This window comes from Elaeis guineensis, chromosome 5 (genome assembly GCF_000442705.2).
Source record: "Elaeis guineensis isolate ETL-2024a chromosome 5, EG11, whole genome shotgun sequence".
In the NCBI taxonomy this organism is placed as follows: domain Eukaryota; kingdom Viridiplantae; phylum Streptophyta; class Magnoliopsida; order Arecales; family Arecaceae; genus Elaeis; species Elaeis guineensis.
Genome location: NC_025997.2, coordinates 127,970,385 through 127,992,677, shown reverse-complemented (window position 1 = coordinate 127,992,677; position 22,293 = coordinate 127,970,385). Strand labels below are relative to the sequence as shown.

Sequence of the window (22,293 nt, the reverse complement as noted above, 5' to 3'; positions counted from 1 at the left end):
CCAGACGGACTTAGGCATGATGTTGATTTCTAAATATAAGTCGCCAATCAGCAGATATATTGGGCTATGGGTAGTAAATGTTTCTGAAGAAACCTGGAATCCTTGGGACAAACCATTATTCGAATTCCATGAATGGCTTGCAAATTAAGTACATGGCGATTGGCAATTCTTTTCATCGTGCCATTTCATTCATGTAGACGGTGCGTCCTTGCTTCATGTGCTAATATTGAGTGGTGCTTTAGCTCGAGGCAAACGGATGCAAGCCATACGGTCAAACCATGCTCAAGGGTGAAGTTGCCCACACGGACGATTGGAAAAGAATATGTGCACAAATATGGATTGTTGAGATAGATGTATGCTAACATAAGATAAGATAGTATAAAAAATGAAGTTATTTGTAAAAGGATAGTGATGGTATCAATAGATTATAAATTGAGAGAAATGATTTAGATGATTTGAATATATACAATATAGGCCAAGAAATATATGAATACAAAGGAGTAATGCGATACATGTAGAAGGAATGAGGGTCAAGATAGATTGAATATCACATGGGATAAATGGCAAGGAAGGACTTCATATATCTTCATGATTCCAAATAGAGCAGAACAAAGCAAATTACTGATAGCCTCAAGGAAATAAATCCAACTTGTTGATTATGAGCCAGGGTGAAATTTCTAGCGCAATAATAAATGTACGTCATATATAAGTAGAAAATAGGTACATGTGCCTTGAATCATTGTGCCAGTTTCTGCAGACTCCAATACAAATTCAGTTGCGGTCCACAAAAATGGGCCATACAAGGCTGCCGACACCTGTGGTTTTTCGTGAAACCATAAGAACAAAAAAATATTTTCTAATAACGCATAACTTTCATCCATTTTACTTCCTAAAATACTATTTTACTAGGTATACAATGAAGGCATTAAATATTTTATAAATTATTATTAGTTCATCATAGTAGATATATATCGAGTGTTACCGAGAGATTTCCAACCATATTTTTCAAGTATTTACTTAACATTCAAACATAACCTAATACTACTTGATGATAACAAAGCCATGCATGGCACTGTAAATCAACTAATATGGATCAATATTAGTTTGGCATCCGTGAAACATTGCTGAGATCAACATCGAAGGCAGAAGCAAACACGCTTTGAAAATCTGAGTTACAAATGAACCTCACACAAGAAGATGATTCAACAAGTTACTTCATTATTATTTATTGAAAATAAAAATTTATTTTTTCTCGACAAGTATGCATCACTGCAGTTTCATTTTCTTGTCCTATATGACAGTTGAAACCGGTGCAATATGAAGAGATAAGTGAGTATCCACTAGAATCAACTATTCTAGATTGTCCGTATCAGTGTAGCAATGAGAAATAGAATGGTGATGTTGAGCATAGGTGATAATTAGCTTATATGTACATCATATTTCTAGTGCCCAGCATGGATGATAATTAGCTTACATGTTTTGTTTGACAAATGTAACCATTGAACCTATCAATTTTAAAATATACACTATAATTTAATATTGTTGTATTTAAATATTTGTAAAAATAAAAAATACAGTCTATATTATCAGATGTGGTAGATCCATCTTAGGGTAAGCTTGTGCTTGTGACCTTTGGGTTGTCTCTCTCATTGACTTTACTCGGTGGTATGTTTTGCATGTTTTATGTTGAAAAAAATAAAATTAAACATAAATTATTGCCATATTTAAAAAAATTAAATTAAAAATAGTTTTTTTAAAAAAAAAAGGTGCGAGAATAATTATTACTTATAAAAGGAACCGCCATAGGTCGGTGGGGTAGGGCCCTTTAGACAGCCGGGTCGGACCGGACCCAAACGGACGGTTCAGATAACCAAACCTTTCACTACTCTTTTCATCCCAGTCGTCTCCTCCTTCCTCCCTTCTCCAGCGTCCGATCCCCTTTTCACCTCTCTCCAGCGCTCCCCCAACTCCCATCCCATCTCTCTCTCTCTCTCTCTCTCCTACCCCGCTGCGCGCGCGCCAAATACAAATCTCCCCAGCCAATCTAAACGCTCTGATTTCAGGTAACTAACGACGCCTCCCTCGTATTTCTTTAGGGTTTCTCCGGCCGCTAGGGTTGACGCTGATCTGCGGCGATGTGGGCCGTGGATCCAGGTTTTTGCGGCCGATGGCGGAGGCACCGGCGAGCCCCGGCGGCGGTGGCGGAAGCCACGAGAGCGGTGGCGAGCAGAGCCCCCGACCCACCGTCCGCGAGCAGGATCGCTTCCTCCCCATCGCCAACATCAGCCGCATCATGAAGAAGGCCCTCCCCGCCAACACAAAAGATCGCCAAGGACGCCAAGGAGACCGTCCAGGAGTGCGTCTCCGAGTTCATCGGTTTCATTACCAGCGAGTTCAGATCTTTCTTCCCTCCCCTTCTCTCTCTCCCCCTCTATATCTGTCTCATATCCTATAATTTCTCGTAATTATTTTTTTTTGTTATTAATTAAATGATTTGGTGATGCAGATAGAGCGATAAGTGCCAGAGGGAGAAGAGGAAGACGATAAATGGAGATGATTTGCTCTGGGCGATGGCGACGTTGGGATTCGAAGATTACATCGAGCCGCTGAAGTTGTACCTACAGAAATACAGAGAGGTATTTCTTTGATTATGATTTTCTCTCTAGTTTTTGGGTACTATTTTTGTGGATAATTTGGTTCAGGATTTGTCTAGGTTAATTATTAGCAAATATTTGTGAGGTTGCGTTGGGTTTCTAGTGCTTTATTTTATCTTCGTTGGGCTAATAAAGGTTTCGTTTGTTTTCCTTCCTTTTGCATGGATTTCGGGGCGGATTTGATGTTCCAGATGGAGGTAATAACTTTTTCTTTTCCGATCATGTGCCATGTGTCTGTTTCCTTTATGTGTGCTTCCCGTCTTTGGTGTCCTATCCTTTATTGCATCATAAGGACCTAGCCGTGCGTTGCCCTAGACTTGTATCCCCATCAAGCCGTCGTCCTCCTCCAGCGCCTTGAATCCCCATTTATCCTCTTCTCCACTTCTCGCTTGGTGATCGATCAAATCTATTCCTGGGATAACCACAGAGGTCGCCTTCTCTACTCCAAATGGGGTAAGCTTTCTTTATTCTCTTTCACCCATTCCATCACCTTTCTCTATTCCTATGTTTTCCCCAAGATTTTAGAACCTCCGTTTCCTTAAAGATATTTCTTTTTGCTCTAATGCTATATCATCAATCTGATCGATGGATTATTAGTAAATTTTGATCGGATATTAATGGATTCTGACTTCTTGCAAAGCATTAAAAATTTAATATACGATATTTTGCATCAATCTGTCGATGTTTGATTGCTGCTTTGATACTGGTCATGTATTTTTTTTTAAAATATTTTTTCATAGTTTCGGGGATAGTTTTTCTACCTAAAGAAGTTGAACAACGAAGAAATAAATATGCTTATTGACGGTCTAGTGCTGATTCGACTTTTCTCCCGTCAGCACTCAACATTATCATAAGCTAAAATAATCATATGCTACCATGTTTACACGAATCCTTCAAAAATTTATTCTTTGGGGTATATATGGTGGTACACATACACAGGTTTGCGGCTTTTTCCTTTTAAAATAAAATTATTTTCTTGTTCATACCTCGCGATGGTTTTGTAATTTATGAGTGGCTATAGAAAATCTCATTTTGATTTTACAAGTAATTTTTAAATTATAAGTGGGACTACTGGATGAACTCTAAAATAAATTGCAACCCTTTGGTGGTGGAATTGGACCCAGCTTTGTATTTATCTTAGTCGGCTTGTTGGGAAATTGTTGCAGATTTACCAAAAATATTTTATTTTTTGGCTCTAAAATCTGAGATGAGGTCCCGATGAACAAAGTCCTTGAGTCTCTTTGCTGAGTTGATATGCTTATGGACGGTCCGATGCTGATTTGGATTTAACACATCAGTGTCTAACATTATCATAAGCTAAAGTAAACATGTGCCATCGTGTATATTGAAGCCCTTTCTCCAAAACATCAATTTCGGGACAGATATACTTGTTGGTATATTATTTCTACTTTTGTCCCATTTTAACTGTGTGATGATTTGTCATTTTTGATTTTATAATAATCTTATTCTTTATATTATGTTGTTAAGGGATTTGGAAGATCACCCTTGTTCTCTAATGCTAAATCTATTAAATAAAATTTTCCGCTTCTCAGATGGAAAGACCCACTCTAATAGAAATTGCACTCGTTTGGAAGGGGGCAAACCCAGCTTGCTAGTGAAAGAAAATTCTGCAAATTGTTGCAAACATATAATATGTATGTTTCTAAAACAAATTAATCTACAGTTTTTTAAATTTGAGGAGAAGTTAATTATGAAGATCGTACGAAATACTCTCACCCCACCTACATATGCTTATTGATGGTCTAGTGTTGATCAGAACTTGACCCTTTAGCACTTAACATTATCATAAGCTAAAGTACAATTTGCCACCATGTATTGAAGTCCTAGCTTCAGATTATTCAATTATATCAAAGGCATTTTTGGTGGCATACATGCTAGAACTTTATAAGTCTTTATTTTTTTCTGTACACTTTCAGAGTTTGTGGTTCATGGTTTCTTTGATTTGTCTGTTTCTCCTTATCTTGCTGCTGAGGGCTTTTGAAGATGTTCCTTGCTTTCTATTTTAGAAAATTGCAGACTCAGTGCAGCTTGTTGATTAGGAGACTTTAGGAAATTATTGTATATATACAATGGGTGTGTTTATTATTTCTAAAGGAAGTGAAAAAGATGAAGATCGTTTGATCAAAGTCTCATCCCCTCATCTGCCACCACTTTTCTCCCTCAATTCATAAATATGCCTGTTGATGGTCTTGTGCTGATTTGAATGAGGGACATTGAAACTTAAATTATCATGTAGAACATGTTGGCACCATGTATATGGAAGCCTCTTGAAGTATTCAATTCAAAGGCAGATAAACTTGGTGTCTTACATTTCAGGAACTATTCTTTGTCCAACTTTTAAAAATCCTAATTAAAAGATTATGTTGTTTATGATCCTTTAAGTTCTTTTTATCCTTATCCTCTTGTTAAGTGATTTGCAAGGCACTGTTATCTTCTTGTTTCATTCTCCTCAATATATTATGAGCTTAGTAGAAGGAATCTTCCGCTCAGGTGGCACATCCACTTTTGAATCTCCTCAGAAACTTGTCCATTCGCCTGCTTTCTATGTGTCTTTTTATTAAAAAAATTTCCATAAGAGCTGCTTCCCTGCACCTTCACACCTTCACCCCCACTTGCTTTGGTAACTAAGATAACAAGTTTGATACTATCATTTCTCAATAAGATGAACTTATAAGTATTGCAACGTTCATGTGGTTGGACTGAGTCCTGAACATAAGTCAAGAAACAATTGATATGTGCGCATTCATGTGTCTAACCAAGCTGAAGCCCTTAGTAGGAAATATGAGGTAATATAAGGGTTACTATTAGAAGAATAAGAATGTTCATGGCTCCAGCAAAAGTATGCTTCAGAAAAGCCAAGAACTCCAAGATTACTCATGGGAACTGACAAAAAGAGTATGCATCACCTGACAAGTGTACCCTTCAAATAGAAAGATTTGTTTCTAAAGATGGCTTGGTGTAGGGACTGTGCTCTATATGGCACCATCACTGTGTGGCTGAAAAATAGGACATGGATGTTGCTGATTTTCTGACAGAGGTGTATCTGTTTGTATATGAAAGTGAAGATAGTGAATATTTTCTTGTGTACATGGTCTTACAACAAATTAGGACCTGCACTGTGCCATAAAGGAAAATGTGCCATGAGCCTAATGCCATATTGAATTGATAGAATGTTAACAATCTTTAAAACCTTATGGCAGGAAGACTCGTGGTATGGGAGCTGCACGTAAGCTGAAGATCCACAGAAGGAAGCAGAGGTGGGCTGACAAAGCATATAAGAAAAGTCACCTTGGCAATGAATGGAAGAAGCCTTTTGCTGGCTCTTCTCATGCAAAAGGGATTATTTTGGAGAAAATGTGAGCAAAAATTGCATGCCTTCACATTCCTTTCTTCTGGAATCATGGTTTATCACATGACTCGCTGCTTTATCTGCAGAGGCATTAAGGCGAAGTAGTCAAATTCTGCCATCCGAAAGTGTGCTCGGGTGCAGTTGATTAAAAATGGAAAGAAAATTGCTGCTTTTGTTCCCAATGATGGTTGCTTAAATTTCATTGAGGAAAATGCAAGTTTCTTTTTCCTGTCTCTCTCTCCAAGAATTTTTTTAGATCAAATTGTGATGAGCTATTTTTTGTGTTCTTTGACCATTGACAAATGTGTCGATTCTATGTATAGGATGAAGTGCTGATTGTGGGATTTGGTCATAAAGGGCATGCAGTTGGAGATATTCCTGGTGTCAGGTTTAAGGTTGTTAAGGTCTCGGGTGCGTCTCTATTGGCTCTCTTCAAGGAGAAGAAGGAGAAGCCTAGATCTTAGGCTACCAGGTCTTGACTATTGACTAGACTTGCAAGGTTCTAGATGATTTTGGAGAATCATTAGTTGCTTTATTCTTTTTTATTTGAGACAATTATGTTTTTTTGATCTTGATAATTGCATTGTTGAAGAGAATTTTGAGCCTCTTAGGTTTCTTGTAATTAAAGTGAGATTTTGTACCTGTCATAATGTTTTGTTAAGCCACTATTGTACGCTTTGTTCAATCTGTATTGTTCCTGGGATAGAATCACTTCTAAATAGCTTATTTTAGAAGCGCTTCTGTGGAACATGGTTGTAAGAAAGTATTGCATGCACCAGGTGCAAGTGAACCAAGGCAAATCCCGAAGAATACGCATGGTGGAGAGTAATCGAAAATCGATGAAATACAAGAGGTAGCGTGGCGTGTTATCCACCGTGGGATTTGCGCGGTCCAATTGCATCTGGTGCATGCAATACGAAGGACAGAACAGTGCTGCATTCTGGATGTTTTGACTGAGTTCCTTATGTTACACGCTCTGTGGAAGCGTTTGCTAGAGTTTGTGTTGTCTAATTATTCAATATCTTAAATCGGAGATCTCCATGTCGGAAGATTATTATATATACTGATTATTTTTAGAATTATCATTTTAAACAAAATTCTGCAGTTAGAGAATTTTGTTAAATTTTTTTTCATTTAATTTAAACCATGTTGAGAGGAAAGGGTGATAAAAAGAAAAGACTACCTTTGTTGTCGCCCAGGCCCTCGTCTGTCGCCTCCGCGACGAGCGCCAGCTCCACTGCCTCGATGCCAACTCCCTCGGCCTCCTCGTCGTCGCCGCTGCCCGCTCCAGCGCCACTCTCTATGCTGTCTCCGTTATCCGGACCATGCTCTGCTCCGGCTATCTCTCCCACGTCAAGGCCTGGAGCACCGTCGTCAGCCGTCTCGCCGCCGCCCCCGACGTCCCACCGAGGCCCTCCACCTCTTCGACGCCGACCTCCGCAGCGTCCGTCGCATCCCCGAGGACGCCGCGGCCGACGCCCGACCCGACACCGCCGCCTTCAATGCAGCCCTAAATGCTGCTGCCAACCTGGGGGACGTTCGGAGGTTCGCCCAGCTGTTCGACGAAATGTCCGAGTTCAGCGTCGAGTTCGATGGACTGACATACAATGTTCTCATCAAGATGCTCGCCAGAGCGGAGCGAAAAGACCTGCTGGCATTCGCTTTGGAGCGCTTTATCCGAAGAGAGCTGGTCCCTTGCATCACCACCTTCCATTCCCTCGTCGTAGCCTATGTGGGCTTCGGCGATCTAGAGACTGGTGAGAGGTTGGTGCAGGCAATGCGGGAAGGCCGGCGGGACCTTTGCTCGATACTCAGGGACTCGAATGATGAAGAGCCAATTGATAGAAGCGACGAGGAAGCTCATACTCTTCTTGAAAAGCTCGTTACCATGAACGCAAATTCTGGTGATGCCAATGATGATGATGATCCCCCGCCATTGCTTCCCAAGACGTACACACCCGACTCCAGGATCTACACTACATTGATGAAAGGGTACATGAAAGAATTCCGCATCGACGATGTTGTCCGCATGGTCCAGGCAATGCGACAGGAGGCAAACCCCTCGAGCCACCCGGATCATGTCACATACCCCACTGTTATCTCTGCACTTGTTAAGGCGGGCGCAATGGACCGGGCACGCAGTGTGCTCACTGAGATGGCCCGTGCCAGGGTGCCTGCCAACCGTGTCACCTACAATGTTCTCCTCAAGGGCTACTGCCAGTAGCTCCAGCTGGACAAGGCGAAGGAGCTTGCACGCGAGATGTCTGGGAAGGCAAGCATCGAGCCTAATGTTGTCTCTTACAACATCCTCATTGATGGGTGCATACTGGTGGATGACAGTGCTGGTGCCTTGGCCTACTTCAATGAGATGCGGGAGCGTGGAATTGCGCCTTCCAAGGTCAGCTACACGACGCTAATGAAGGCATTTGTGCTGTCGGGGCAGCCGAAGTTGGTGCATAAGGTGTTTGATGAGATGGACAAGGACCAAAGGGTTAAGGTGGATAGGGTGGCTTGGAACATGCTGGTGAAGGGATATTGTAGATTGGGATTGGTTGAGGAAGCTAAGAAGGTTGTGGAGAAAATGAAGGAGAGCGACTGTCAACCTGATGTTGCCACTTATGGAAGCCTTGCTAATGGTATAGCACTGGCCAGGAAGCCAGGGGAGGCTCTTTTATTGTGGAATGAAGTGAAGGAGAGGTGTAAGGCCTCACCACCGCTGAGGCCAGATGAAGGGTTGCTGGATGCTTTGGCTGACGTTTGTGTGCGGGCAGCATTCTTCAAAAAGGCTCTGGAGATTGTGGCTTGCATGGAGGAGAATGGGATCTCACCCAACAAGACTAAGTACAAGAGGATATATGTGGAGTTGCATTCCAGGATGTTTACGAGCAAGCATGCTTCTCAGGCAAGGCAGGACAGGAGGAGAGAGAGGAAAAGGGCAGCCGAGGCCTTCAAGTTTTGGCTGGGGCTTCCAAATTCTTACTATGGAAGTGAATGGAGGCTTGAACCAGTCGATGAGGACAACTATGGAGTTAGCTAGTTCTGTTTCAACCAGGTGCTGAGGGGTCAGGTATACATCTAGGGATGATGACTGCCTCCAAATTTAGTATTCAAAATCTCAAACCTAATGGAATACCTTCAAGATTTGTCTGTGGTTGACTTCCTTCTCTTGAAAACTGGCTTCTGTGCAATAAGAAAATGCAAGAGAGGAGGAGATGGCAGTCAATTGGTGACCTAAAACAGAAAACTTGTTAGGTACGTAGGTTGCTTATGTACCTTACTGATTTATGAGTCTATTAAAAAATGGTGATATGCGTTGCTAATATTTGTTACTTGTCTGCCCTTTTCTGATAAATTGTCATGCATGAGATAGGCCAATCCTTAACCTGTTAATCTATCATGGATCTCGATTCGTGTGACTGTGTCAGTCTTAATGGTCCTCAGGTTGACGTGACGGCCTTATTTTGTTGATTTTATGATGATGTAAATAAATTTAAATAGCATTAAGAAATCCTTGAATTTTCTTGTACTGTCATCTCTCTTTCTGTGGCTACTATGTATGAAAATCTCTCAGTGGAGTCTGTCTATTAATGGCCTATTTGTCAAACTAAATAATTAAGCAACATAGTGGCATAAGAGAACTTATGTTAATCCTATCGAAAAAGGAAAAGAAATTTTTGTATTTGACAATCCTTGTTGGCTTAATCTTCAAATGTAATCAGAACTGTTGGGACTGGATCTAAGAAGTTAGCTGAGGTTTGCTATGTAGCAATCCATGAGTGACAGCTCATTGGATCTAATCTATCATTGGACTTATCCTTAAGTTTGAGGAACAGTATTTGACATGTCTTTCATGATTTTGGATTTTGAAAATTAAAAAGGAAAAAAAGGGACACTCTCGGTGATTTTCATTTTTCACCTCCATCTTTGCATTCAATAACCATAGATGTTAATCATGCTTCATGTAGCTCTATCAGCCCTCTGGTACTATAATCATAATTATACTCATCTAGCCTCTTCCCAGCTACTTTAGGGCCAGCCTTATGGATCTTCATTCACCTAGTATTTTTATCTAGGGACAAATACAATTATAATAGTCCATATATGCCATTGTTCCACCATCTATATTACTCTCGTGGCTTTGGATCATCAATGCATTAGCTTTGAGAAGCAATTTTGGATCCTTCATTGAGACTTCTACTCGATTCTTTGGATCTGATTTGTACCAAAAAAAGTGGCAAAATAAAAATCCCATATGTTATTGTTCGCTATCAACTAAATATGAAAAATCTCATCATCAATCTAAATATTTCATGGCTAACTCTTGATTGCTTCATAACCAGAGAGAATATGTACGCACGTACACACACATGTATGTTATGTGTAAAACACCCTATCTGATATCCTACTAAATCACTACTTCTATAACCTTTTATATTTGGATTCTGGCTGAACAACCTCTTGTGCCACTTTTTCTGAGCAGTTAGAATTAGAAAATATTATTTTTTTTCTCACAATATTTCTAAAGCTGATCTCAGATAGGGATGAAGGCAATGGTTCGGTGTTGGTTTGTTAAAGACTAAAGAAGCAGAAGTGCGACCTTTGATATGCACTTTTCAATATATTTTGGCAGATCATGTGAACATTTAAATAAAGAAAGAGATGCAAGAGTGTCCTCTGAAAACAAGACCCCTTGGTTGTTTTGACCCCATGATAAATGATCCTTGTCTTGCATTAAAATTCAAGATTAGATTGTTCTTATGCTGATGATGAGGAAAGAATCACGTAATTTCACTTGTGTGTGAAGCGGATGTGAAAGCCGGCCGACGCAGCGAACTAGAACCGCACAAGTTTGCCGAGTTCATCACAATTAGGGCAAAATGCCAAAAACAACCATAGCCGTCAGATCCTTGCATCCTCATCTATTCATACACCTAGCCGTGCGTTACCCTAGACTTGTATCCCCATCAAGCCGTCGTCCTCCTTCAGCGCCTTGAATCCCCATTTATCCTCTTCTCCACTTCTCGCTTGGCAACCGATCGAATCTATTCCTGGGATAACCACAGAGGTCGCCCTCTCTACTCAAAATGGGGTAACCGTTCTCTATTCCCTTTCACCCATTCCATCACCTTTCTCTATTCCTATGTTTTCCCCAAGATTTTAGAACCTTTGTTTCCTTAAAGATATTTTCTTTTGCTCTAATGCTATATCATCAATCTGTTCGATGGATTATTAGTAAATTTTGATCGGACATTAACGGGTTCTGACTTCTGGGAGAGCATTAGAAATTCAGTATATGATATTTTGCATCAATCTGTCGATGTTTGATTGTTGCTTTGATACTGGTCATGTATTTTTTTTTTAAATATTTTTTCATAGTTTCGGGGATAGTTTTTGTACCTAAAGAAGTTGAACAACGAAGAAATAAATATGCTTATTGACGGTCTAGTGCTGATTCGACTTTTCTTCCGTCAGCACTCAACATTATCATAAGCTAAAATAATCATATGCTACCATGTTTACACGAACCCTTCAAAAATTTGTTCTTTTGGGTATATATGGTGGTATACATACACAGGTTCGTGGTTTTTTCCTTTTTCTTTTTTTTTTTAAATTATTTTCTTGTTCATACCTCGCGATGGTTTTGTAATTTATGAGTGGCTATAGAAAATCTCATTTTGATTTTACAAGTAATTTTGAAATTAAAAGTGGGACTACTGGATGAACTCTAAAATAAATTGCAACACTTTGGTGGTGGAATTGGACCCAGCTTTGTATTTATCCTAGTGGGCTTGTTGGGAAATTGTTGCAGATTTGCCAAAAATATATATTTTTTTTACTTTAAAATCTGAGAAGAGGTTCCGATAAACAAAGTCCTTGAGTCTCTTTGCTGAGTTGATATGCTTATGGACGGTCCGGTGCTGATTTGGATTTAACACATCAGTGCCTAACATTATCATAAGCTAAAGTAAACATGTGCCATCGTGTATATTGAAGCCCTTTCTCCAAAATATCAATTTCGGGGCAGATATACATGTTGGTATATTATTTCTACTTTGTCCCATTTTAACAGTGTGATAATTTGTCATTTTTGATTTTATAATAATCTTATTCTTTATATTATGTTGTTAAGGGATTTGGAAGATCACCCTTGTTCTCTGATGCTAAATCTATTAAATAAAATTTTTCGCTTCTCAAATGGAAAGACCCATTCTAATAGAAATTGCATTCGTTTGGAAGGGGGCAAACCCAACTTGCTAGTGAAAGAAAATTCTGCAAATTGTTGCAAACATATAATGTGTATGTTTTTAAAACAAAAAAATCAACAGTTTTTTATTTGAGGAGAAGTTAATTACGAAGATCGTACGAAATACTCTCACCCCACCTACATATGCTTATTGACGGTCTAGCGCTGATCAGAACTTGACCCTTCAGCACTTAACATTATCATAAGCTAAAGTACAATTTGGCTGATGCACGTGTTCAAGCTTCAGAAGGAGATGACAGTCAGAACCAATCTGTATTTGTGGAGAGTACTGCTGGAGACATGGAAGGGGGGCTCTTTTTAGGTAGTAATCAGGACACACGGATCTGCTCAGCAGGCTGGGGAACTGAGGCAGTTGAAGGGTCAATGGTGAGTGGTGATCAAGACAGAGATCGTGAAGCTTCTGTTTCTCAAACATCTTTGGTAAACACAAATCAGGGCAATGCTATCAATAAAGAACAAATAAAGGAGGTGGATTCACTGCCTGTTGGTGATGCTATAATTGAGCAAGGAGATCATGTTGGAAAAGATTCTGGTGTAGAGGTAAACAACCCAGATTCTTATGTTCATGATGACCTCATGGCCGGTGGACCAATTGTGACAGCAGAATCACAAGCAGGCGTGGCTGAAAATGTTGTTGATGCAGCACTATGTGCAGATAAAGATCCTATCAATAAGAATGCGGGGGACAAATTAGATATTATTACAGCAGATAGGACTTCAGTTTTGACTGGTGCAATTATGGAATCAGAAAGTAGAGAAAGGCAGCTGGTTGATCAGAAGACAAGTGGTGAAGGAGATATTACTATGGGTAATTCATGCCCAGATTTAGAATCAGAGTTTGTAGGAACGTGTACATTTGGTGTACAAACTGCAGACACATGTCCACCTGCTTCTGTTCTGAAAGATTCAAAGTCATCTGTCACTCCTGGTTTGCTAATGGCTTCAGAGCTATATGTATCTGGAAACAATCAAGAGAGAGAACCTCAGTCCAATGGTTTGCTGGTTGAGAGGAGTGATGACTCAATTGTTCATGAAGCAGAATCTTCACCAGGCATATGTCAGAACAAGGATTTGGAATCCAGGGTTCTTAAGGATGAAACTTATCTGCCCAAGACATGTCATGAAAAAGAAGATTTGGCTCAAGATGCAGAAGCTGATAAGAAGACCCCTTTGCTGGTGGATAGTGTGGCAAAAATTGTTATTGGTGAAGGTGGTACTGCTGAGCAGAATGTGCAAGTTGATGAACAGAGACATTCAAAAATAGCTGAGAAGCAAGTTGTGAAACGTGTCGGCATAAGGCCTCGAACTTCCACTGCTGAAAAGGATCAGCATGCTAGCTACTTCTTGCCTCTTCAAGACAAGGATACTTTCTCTATTTCTGATTTGGTCTGGGGTAAAGTAAAGAGCCATCCTTGGTGGCCTGGCCAAATTTTTGATCCTTCAGATGCATCAGACTTGGCAATGAAATATCAGAAAAAGGATAACCTCCTTGTTGCATATTTTGGAGACAAAACTTTTGCATGGTGCGAAGAACATCAGCTGAAGCCTTTTGAGACATATTTCTCACAGATGGAAAAGCAGAGCAGTTCAGATGCATTTGTAACTGCTGTAAATGATGCGCTAGGTGAAGTCTCTAGGCGGACAGAATTGGGAATGGCCTGTTTTTGTTTGCCTGAAGGAACTTATGCTAACGTTATGTGCCAAACAGTTGAGAATGCTGGCATACGAGAAGGGATTGGTAGATCTGTTTTTGACAGGTCTCTGGTTGTAGATTATTTTGAGCCTGGCAGGCCTATTGAGTATATTGAAGCCTTAGCCCAGTTACCAACTGGAGGGGCTAACAGGCTTGAGCTTGTGATAGCTCAGGCTCAGCTGAAGGCGTTTTATCGGTCAAAGGGGTATCTTGAACTTCCTGTTTTCCAAACTGGTGGAGGATTGATGGAGAATGATACTGAGGTTTCACCCTCTGAGAGTAAATTATTTGGGAAAGATACTATGGAGCATTCAACTCCTACTTCCATGGAACTAAATATTGGGAAGCGCAAGAGAGGCAGAGGGAGGCCCTCCAATAAAGAAAAACAGATGTTGGAGGATGCTAAAAAACAGAAGAACTTATCTGAACTAATGGAAGCAAACATTCTCTCTCCTATGGTAAATGATGGCAAAATTGGATCTGCAGTAAAAATTGATGACAATTTGATGTCACTTTCTTCTGAAAAGAAACGCAAGGTCATTGATTTTGATTCTGATTACTCAGAGAGAGCTAAGAAAAAATGGCTTGATTCTTTAGGAGATTTGGTCACCAAGTCACCCTCTCCAACTCCTAGTAGTTCTTTTTAGGTTGGAGAATGCATCCGTCAAGTTGCCAGCCAGCTGACTGGTTCCCCACCTATCCTTAGGTGCCATGGTGAAACATTTCAGAAGAGCGCTTCCAAGGCCGAGCATAGAAATTTTGATGTTGTTGATGCCGAGACTTCTACTTACACTGGTGTAGACAGCCCAAAATTAAAGATAGGCATATCAGAGGACTATACCTCCCTGGGTGAAATGCTGTCTCAGCTGTGCTTAGCTGCAAGGGATCCTATGAAGGTATACAGTTTTCTGTCAACGATAGTGAGTTTCTTCACTGATTTCAGAAGTTTTTGTGTTTCAAGTTCTTCCAAGGAAAAGAAGAATGTTCAGAAAAGTGGAGGTGAAAGGGGTAGGAAAAGAACCGTCAATCCTCAGTCACCCTCTTCTGATATGTCGACACCTGATCACATGCAGGATTCCTAGTGGTCTGACATGATATACCATAACAGCTCAACAAATGATCATAAAAGGAAAGGAGATGCTTCTATGCGAAGCCTAAGGAAAAGGAGGAAATCTGGAGGGGAAACATCACTCACTTTGTCATTAGACCGTATATCTGGTGCTGCACGGCATCTTCAAATACTCCATCACAAGGCAAAAATGATGCAATACCCATTGAAGGTGGCAGCTCAGAGGTTCCAGGTGGTGCTTCCCCCAATAATACACCAGAAGGCAAAAATGATGCAGTTCCTGTTGAAGGTGGCAACACACAGGTTCCAGGTGATGCTTCTCTGGATGCCACACGAGTCAAAAACAATGCGGTACTCTTCAAAGGTGGCAACTTAGAAGTTCCTGATGCTTCTTCAAATACCACACCACAAGACAAAAATGTTGCCGTACGCACCCCAGGTGGCAACTCAAGGACTTTTTTCGTAAATTCCATGTTCACTAGAGTTATTACCACCATATTCGAGCTTTTGTGAACCAGTGTTCCTCACGTTATTTTGTGCAGTAGTTTTGATATGGTATTCTTTAGTCTTGTTCAAAAATAAAAAAAGCATGTAGAAGATTTTTATTATATTGTTAGTCTTGATTCACTATTATAATGTGCTGATGTACTTCTTGCACAAATTGCCATATCCACCAAATCAATCATAGATATGCCTAAAGAAATTGTAGTATAAACTTGATCATTAAAGAAGATGATCTTTCTGCTGTTATGTTGATTTTTTATGCTGCTTCTATCAATAGTTCTCCAATGAGGTTGGGCTTGTATGTTATAAATCAACCTCTATGTCGATATAATCAACTTTCCATACATAAAATTTTGCAACTCTCTTTCTGCTTTTGTTTAACGTTTAGATATAATGCGAGTTCCATTTTTATTCTTTGTTAACTATGTATATATTGAATGGTCGCGAAACTGTTGATCATATTTTCCCACTAATAGTTGTTTATCTTCTAAAGATCATTATTTTGCTAGATGTAGTTCTTTCTCTTCATCTTTTCGGTATACAATTCATCTTGTGTCCTATGAGTTTGTTGGTTTGCTGATATTAACATGGAATTCTTCTTTTTGCCAGTTCCATAATGGGGATATTTCAAGCTGAATGATTATTGGCCTATTTCTGCTAGCTGTTCTCTATTTTAGGTAATAGTTCTTCCTGATTGGTCCTCTGCATTATGTAGAGGTTCTTGGGATATCTTTTCTCATTCAGGTATCAGTTCTTGCTGATCAACATTTGTATTGTGTCACCATACATGAGCACTTCTCATCCAGTGCTCAGAATGGTGCTGCAATGATTATAGATCATGAAAGAAAGTGAACCATAGGAGGAGAAGAAATATATCATGGAGTCAACAACTTGTTCTATGACATACGCAAACCAATCAAAAGAATTGTTTTGCTTACTTTGGGTTCGGATAGCTCAAGGAAATCAAATAATGATGGTTGTTGACCAAAGTAGTTTTCTTTTATTCTGTTTATAATTTTCTGTAGCTTTAATGTCTCATTTATTTGTGAAAAAATGACTAAATGGGTTATTTGCACTATATCTGAACGGTTAGAATCAAAAAATATTATTTTTTTTCTTCACAATATTCCTAAAGCTGATCTCAGACAGGGATGAAGGCAATGGTTCGGTGTTGGTTTGTTAAAGACTAAAGAAGCAGAAGTGCGACCTTTGATATGCACTTTTCAATATATTTTGGGGAATCATGTGAACATTTAAATAAAGAAAGAGATGAGCAAGAGTGTCCTTTGAAAACAAGACCCTTTGGTTGTACTGACCTTATGATAAATGATCCTTGTCTTGCATTAAAATTCAAGATTAGATTGTTCTCATGCTGATGATGAGGAAAGAATCACGTAATTTCATTTGTGTGTGAAGAGGATGCGAAAGCCAGCCGATGCAGCGGACTAGAATCGCACAAGTTTGCCTAATTCATCACAATCGGGGAAAATGCCAAAAACAACCATAGATCCTTGCATCCTCATCTATTCATACACCTAGCCGTGCGTTGCTCTAGACTTGTATCCCCATCAAGCCGTCGTCCTCCTCCAGCGCCTTGAATCCCCATTTATCCTCTTCTCCACTTCTCGCTTGGTGATTGATCAAATCTATTCCTAGGATAACCACAGAGGTCGCCCTCTCTACTCAAAATGGGGTAAGCATTTTTTATTCTCTTTTATCCATTCCATCATCTTTTTCTATTCCTATGTTTTCCCCAAGATTTTAGAACCCTCGTTTCCTTAAAGATTTTTTTTTTTTGCTCTAATGCTATATCATCAATCTGATCGATGGATTATTAGTAAATTTTGATCGGATATTAACGGGTTCTAACTTCTTGCAAAGCATTAAAAATTTAATATACGATATTTTGCATCAATCTGTCGATGTTTGATTGCTGCTTTGATACTGGTCATGTATTTTTTTTTTAAATATTTTTTCATAGTTTCAGGGATAGTTTTTGTACCTAAAGAAGTTGAACGACGAAGAAATAAATTTGCTTATTGACGGTCTAGTGCTGATTCGGCTTTTCTCCCATCAGCACTCAACATTATCATAAGTTAAAATAATCATATGCTACTATGTTTACACGAATCCTTCAAAAATTTATTCTTTGGGGTATATATGGTGGTACACATACACAGGTTTGCGGCTTTTTCCTTTTAAAAAAAAATTATTTTCTTGTTCATACCTCGTGATGGTTTTGTAATTTATGAGTGGCTATAGAAAATCTCATTTTGATTTTACAAGTAATTTTTAAATTATAAGTGGGACTACGAGATGAACTCTAAAATAAATTGCAACACTTTGGTGGTGGAATTGGACCCTGCTTTGTATTTATCTTAGTCGGCTTGTTGTGAAATTGTTGCAGATTTGTCAAAAATATATATATTTTTTGGCTCTAAAATCTAAGATGAGGTTCCGATGAACAAAGTCCTTGAGTCTCTTTGCTGAATTGATATGCTTATGGACGGTCCGGTGCTGATTTGGATTTAACACATCAGTGTCTAACATTATCATAAGCTAAAGTAAGCATTTGCCATCGTGTATATTGAAGCCCTTTCTCCAAAATATCAATTTCAAGGCAGATATACTTGTTGGTATATTATTTCTACTTTTGTCCCATTTTAACCGTGTGATGATTTATCATTTTTGATTTTATAATAATCTTATTCTTTATATTATGTTGTTAAGGGATTTGGAAGATCACCCTTGTTCTCTGTTGCTAAATCTATTAAATAAAATTTTTCGCTTCTCAGATGGAAAGACCCACTCTAATAGAAATTGCATTCGTTTGGAAGGGGGCAAACCCAGCTTGCTAGTGAAAGAAAATTCTGCAAATTATTGCAAACATATAATGTGTATGTTTCTAAAACAAATTAATCTACGGTTTTTTAAATTTAAGAAGAAGTTAATTATGAAGATCGTATGAAATACTCTCACCCCACCTACATATGCTTATTGACGGTCTAGTGTTGATCAGAACTTGACCCTTTAGCACTTAACATTATTATAAGCTAAAGTACAATTTGCCACCATGTATTGAAGTCCTTGCTTCAGATTATTCAATTATATCATAGGCATTTTTGGTGGCATACATGCTAGAACTTTATAAGTCTTTATTTTTTTCAGTACACTTTCAGAGTTCGTGGTTCATGGTTTCTTTGATTTGTCTGTTTCTCCTTATCTTGGTGCCGAGGGCTTTTGAAGATGTTCCTCGCTTTCCATTTTAGTAAATTACAGACTCAGTGCAGCTTGTTGGTTAGGAGACTTTAGGAAATTATTGTATATATACAATGGGTGTGTTTATTATTTTTAAAAGAAGTGAAAAAGATGAAGATCGTTTGATCAAAGTCTCATCCCCTCATCTGCCACCACCTTTCTCCCTCAATTCATAAATATGCCTGTTGATGGTCTTGTGCTGATTTGAATGAGGGACATTGAAACTTAAATTATCATGCAGAACATATTGGCACCATGTATATGGAAGCCTCTTGAAGTATTCAATTCAAAGGCAGATAAACTTGGTGTCTTACATTTCAGGAACTATTCTTTGTCCAACTTTTAAAAATCCTAATTAAAAGATTATGTTGTTTATTATCCTTTAAGTTCTTTTTATCCTTATCCTCTTGTTAAGTGATTTGCAAGGCACTCTTATCTTCTTGTTTCATTCTCCTCAATATATTATGAGCTTAGTAGAAGGAATCTTCCGCTCAGGTGGCACATCCACTTTTGAATCTCCTCAGAAACTTGTCCATTCGCCTGCTTTCTATGTGTCTTTTTATTAAAAAATTTTCCATAAGAGCTGCTTCTCTGCACCTTCACCCCATCTTGCTTTGGTAACTAAGATAACAAGTTTGATGCTATCATTTCTCAATAAGATGAACTTATAAGTATTGCAACGTTCATGTGGTTGGACTGAGTCCTGAACATAAGTCAAGAAACAATTGATATGTGCGCATTCATGTGTCTCACCAAGCTGAAGCCCTTAGTAGGAAATATGAGGTAATATAAAGGTTACTATTAGAAGAATAAGAATGTTCATGGCTCCAGCAAAAGTATGCTTCAGAAAAGCCAAGAACTCCAAGATTACTCATGGTAACTGGCAAAAAGAGTATGCATCACCTGACAAGTGTACCCTTCAAATAGATAGATTTGTTTCTAAAGATGGCTTGGTGTAGGGACTGTGCTCTATATGGCACCATCACTGTGTGGCTGAAAAATAAGACATGGATGTTGCTGATTTTCTGACAGAGGTGTATCTGTTTGTATATGAAAGTGAAGACAGTGAATATTTTCTTGTGTACATGGTCTTACAACAAATTAGGACCTGCACTATGCCATTAAGGAAAATGTGCCATGAGCCTAATGCCATATTGAATCATTGATAGAATGTTAACAATCTTTAAAACCTTATGGCAGGAAGACTCGTGGTATGGGAGCTGCACGTAAGCTGAAGATCCACGGATGGAAGTAGAGGTGGGCTAACAAAGCATATAAGAAAAGTCACCTTGGCAATGAATGGAAGAAGCCTTTTGCTGGCTCTTCTCATGCAAAAGGGATTATTTTGGAGAAAATGTGAGCAAAAATTGCATGCCTTCACATTCCTTTCTTATGGAATCATGGTTTATCACATGACTCGCTGCTTTATCTGCAGAGGCATTGAGGCGATGCAGTCAAATTCTGCCATCCAAAAGTATGCTCGGGTGCCGTTGATTTAAAAGGGAAATAAAATTGCTGCTTTTGTTCCCAATGATGGTTGCTTAAATTTCATTGAGGAAAATGCAAGTTTCTTCCTCCTCCTCTCTCTCTCTCTCCAAGAATTTTTTTAGATCAAATTGTGATGAGCTGCTTTTTGTGTTCTTTGACCATTGACAAATGTGTCGATTCTATGTATAGGATGAAGTGCTGATTGCGGGATTTGGTCATAAAAGGCATGCAGTTGGAGATATTCCTGGTGTCAGGTTTAAGGTTGTTAAGGTCTCGGGTGTGTCTCTATTGGCTCTCTTCAAGGAGAAGAAGGAGAAGCCTAGATCTTAGGCTACCAGATCTTGACTATTGACTAGACTTGCAAGGTTCTAGATGATTTTGGAGAATCATTAGTTACTTTATTTTTTTTTATTTGAGGTAGTTATGTTTTTTTGATCTTTATAATTGCATTGTTGAAGAGAATTTTGAGCCTCTTAGGTTTCTTGTAATTAAAGTGAGATTTTGTACCTTTCATAATGTTTTGCTAAGCCACTATTGTATGCTTTGTTCAATCTATATTGGTCCTGGGATAGAATCACTTCTAAATAGGTTATTCTAGAAGCACTTCTGTGGAACAAGTTTGTGAGAATGTATTGCATGCACCAGGTGTAAGTGAACCAAGGCAAATCCCGAAGAATACGCACGGTGCTGAGCAATTGAAAATCGATGAAATACAAGAGGTAGCATGGCGTGTTATCCACCGTGGGATTTGCACGGTCCAATTGCATCTGGTGCATGCAATACGAAGGACAGAACAGTGCTGCATTTTGGATGTTTTGACTGAGTTCCTTATGTTACACGTTCTGTGGAAGCGTTTGCTAGAGTTTGTGTTGTCTAATTATTCAATATCTTAAATCGGAGATTTTTATGTCGGAAGATTATTATATATACTGATTATTTTTAGAATTATCATTTTAAACAAAATTTTGCAGTTAGAGAATCTTGTTAAATTTTTTTTCATTTAATTTAAACCAAATTGAGAGGAGAGGGTGATAAAAAGAAAAGACTACCTTTGTTGCCAAAAAAGAAAAGAAAAACCTACATTTTACCTCACAGTACTTCCATTTTTGTAGCGGGAGACCTCCACCTCATGATGTGAAAATATATTGCTTCTTTGAGAAAAGTGTGAATCTATTGGCGCATGATCAACATTTAAATCATGGACAGGCTCAAGATATATTCCATCCCCGGTATTTTTTCTTCTAATCTTGTATTCTGTCTTTACTTCTTTTTCCTTCCTTATAATAAGCTAAGTTTTCAGCCCTTCTTCTTCGGCAAAATTTTTTTTTTTCCTATTAATAAATTGGGTGGCTTCTAGCCTCCCCTTCCATTAAGGAAAAAAAAAAAAAAAGAGAGAACCTCTTTCAAAAATTATAGCTCAATGCCACATCCGTATGTCATCACTGTAAAAGAAATTAATTTGATATTCTTGACAAGGTGATGAACCGAATGTTCAATCAAAGAAGAAAAGAGCCCCGGCTTATTTCGAGAGGTAACACCTGTTGCAAACTTTTTGTCCGAAAGAAGTGTCTTACATGAAAAAAGCAATCTTCGAAAAATAATGGCGATTTCTGCAAAAACAATCATTAGGCCCTTTTACTGTTTATGTATTGATGAAATTGACCCAATGGTGGGCACTATATCTGCAACTTTAGATCTAATCCTTCCAATTTTGTTGTCGTCACGAACCTTGGATCATATATAAAGATTTTGGAATACCATAAATTACAAATTGGTTATGTCTCTAATTTGCTGCAATACATTTTCTTTTACGTGTTTATGAAACATGTTGGTCATCTAACACAACTAAACTTCTCTTCTAAGTAAATTGTAGCATCATCCACTGGTTTGATATCATTTCCTTTTGTATCAAATTTATTCAAGGTTCCCTCCTAGCCCCTTTTAAGCGAAATATGGCCAATCATATAAAAGCTACATTTACTTTGTCAATCA

At 38.8% G+C, this 22,293-nt stretch overlaps 1 protein-coding gene and 4 pseudogenes across 1 annotated transcript in view; all 5 read left to right on the top strand.

The window, feature by feature from the left end:
• Nucleotides 1–2,167: 2,167 nt before the first annotated feature.
• On the top strand, nucleotides 2,168–20,828 carry LOC140850944 (nuclear transcription factor Y subunit B-8-like; annotated as a pseudogene).
• LOC105045803 (small ribosomal subunit protein uS12-like) lies at nucleotides 2,907–9,353 on the top strand (annotated as a pseudogene).
• LOC105045802 (small ribosomal subunit protein uS12-like) lies at nucleotides 6,426–20,828 on the top strand (annotated as a pseudogene).
• Nucleotides 6,774–9,608, top strand: LOC114912640 (pentatricopeptide repeat-containing protein At3g09650, chloroplastic-like; annotated as a pseudogene).
• Nucleotides 15,420–22,293, top strand: part of LOC105037333 (small ribosomal subunit protein uS12-like) — a 28,439-nt gene continuing 21,565 nt past the window's right edge. The window contains exon 1 of the mRNA XM_073258501.1: nucleotides 15,420–15,490. The gene's annotated coding sequence lies outside the window, so the exon portion shown is untranslated. The remainder of the gene's footprint in view (nucleotides 15,491–22,293) is intronic.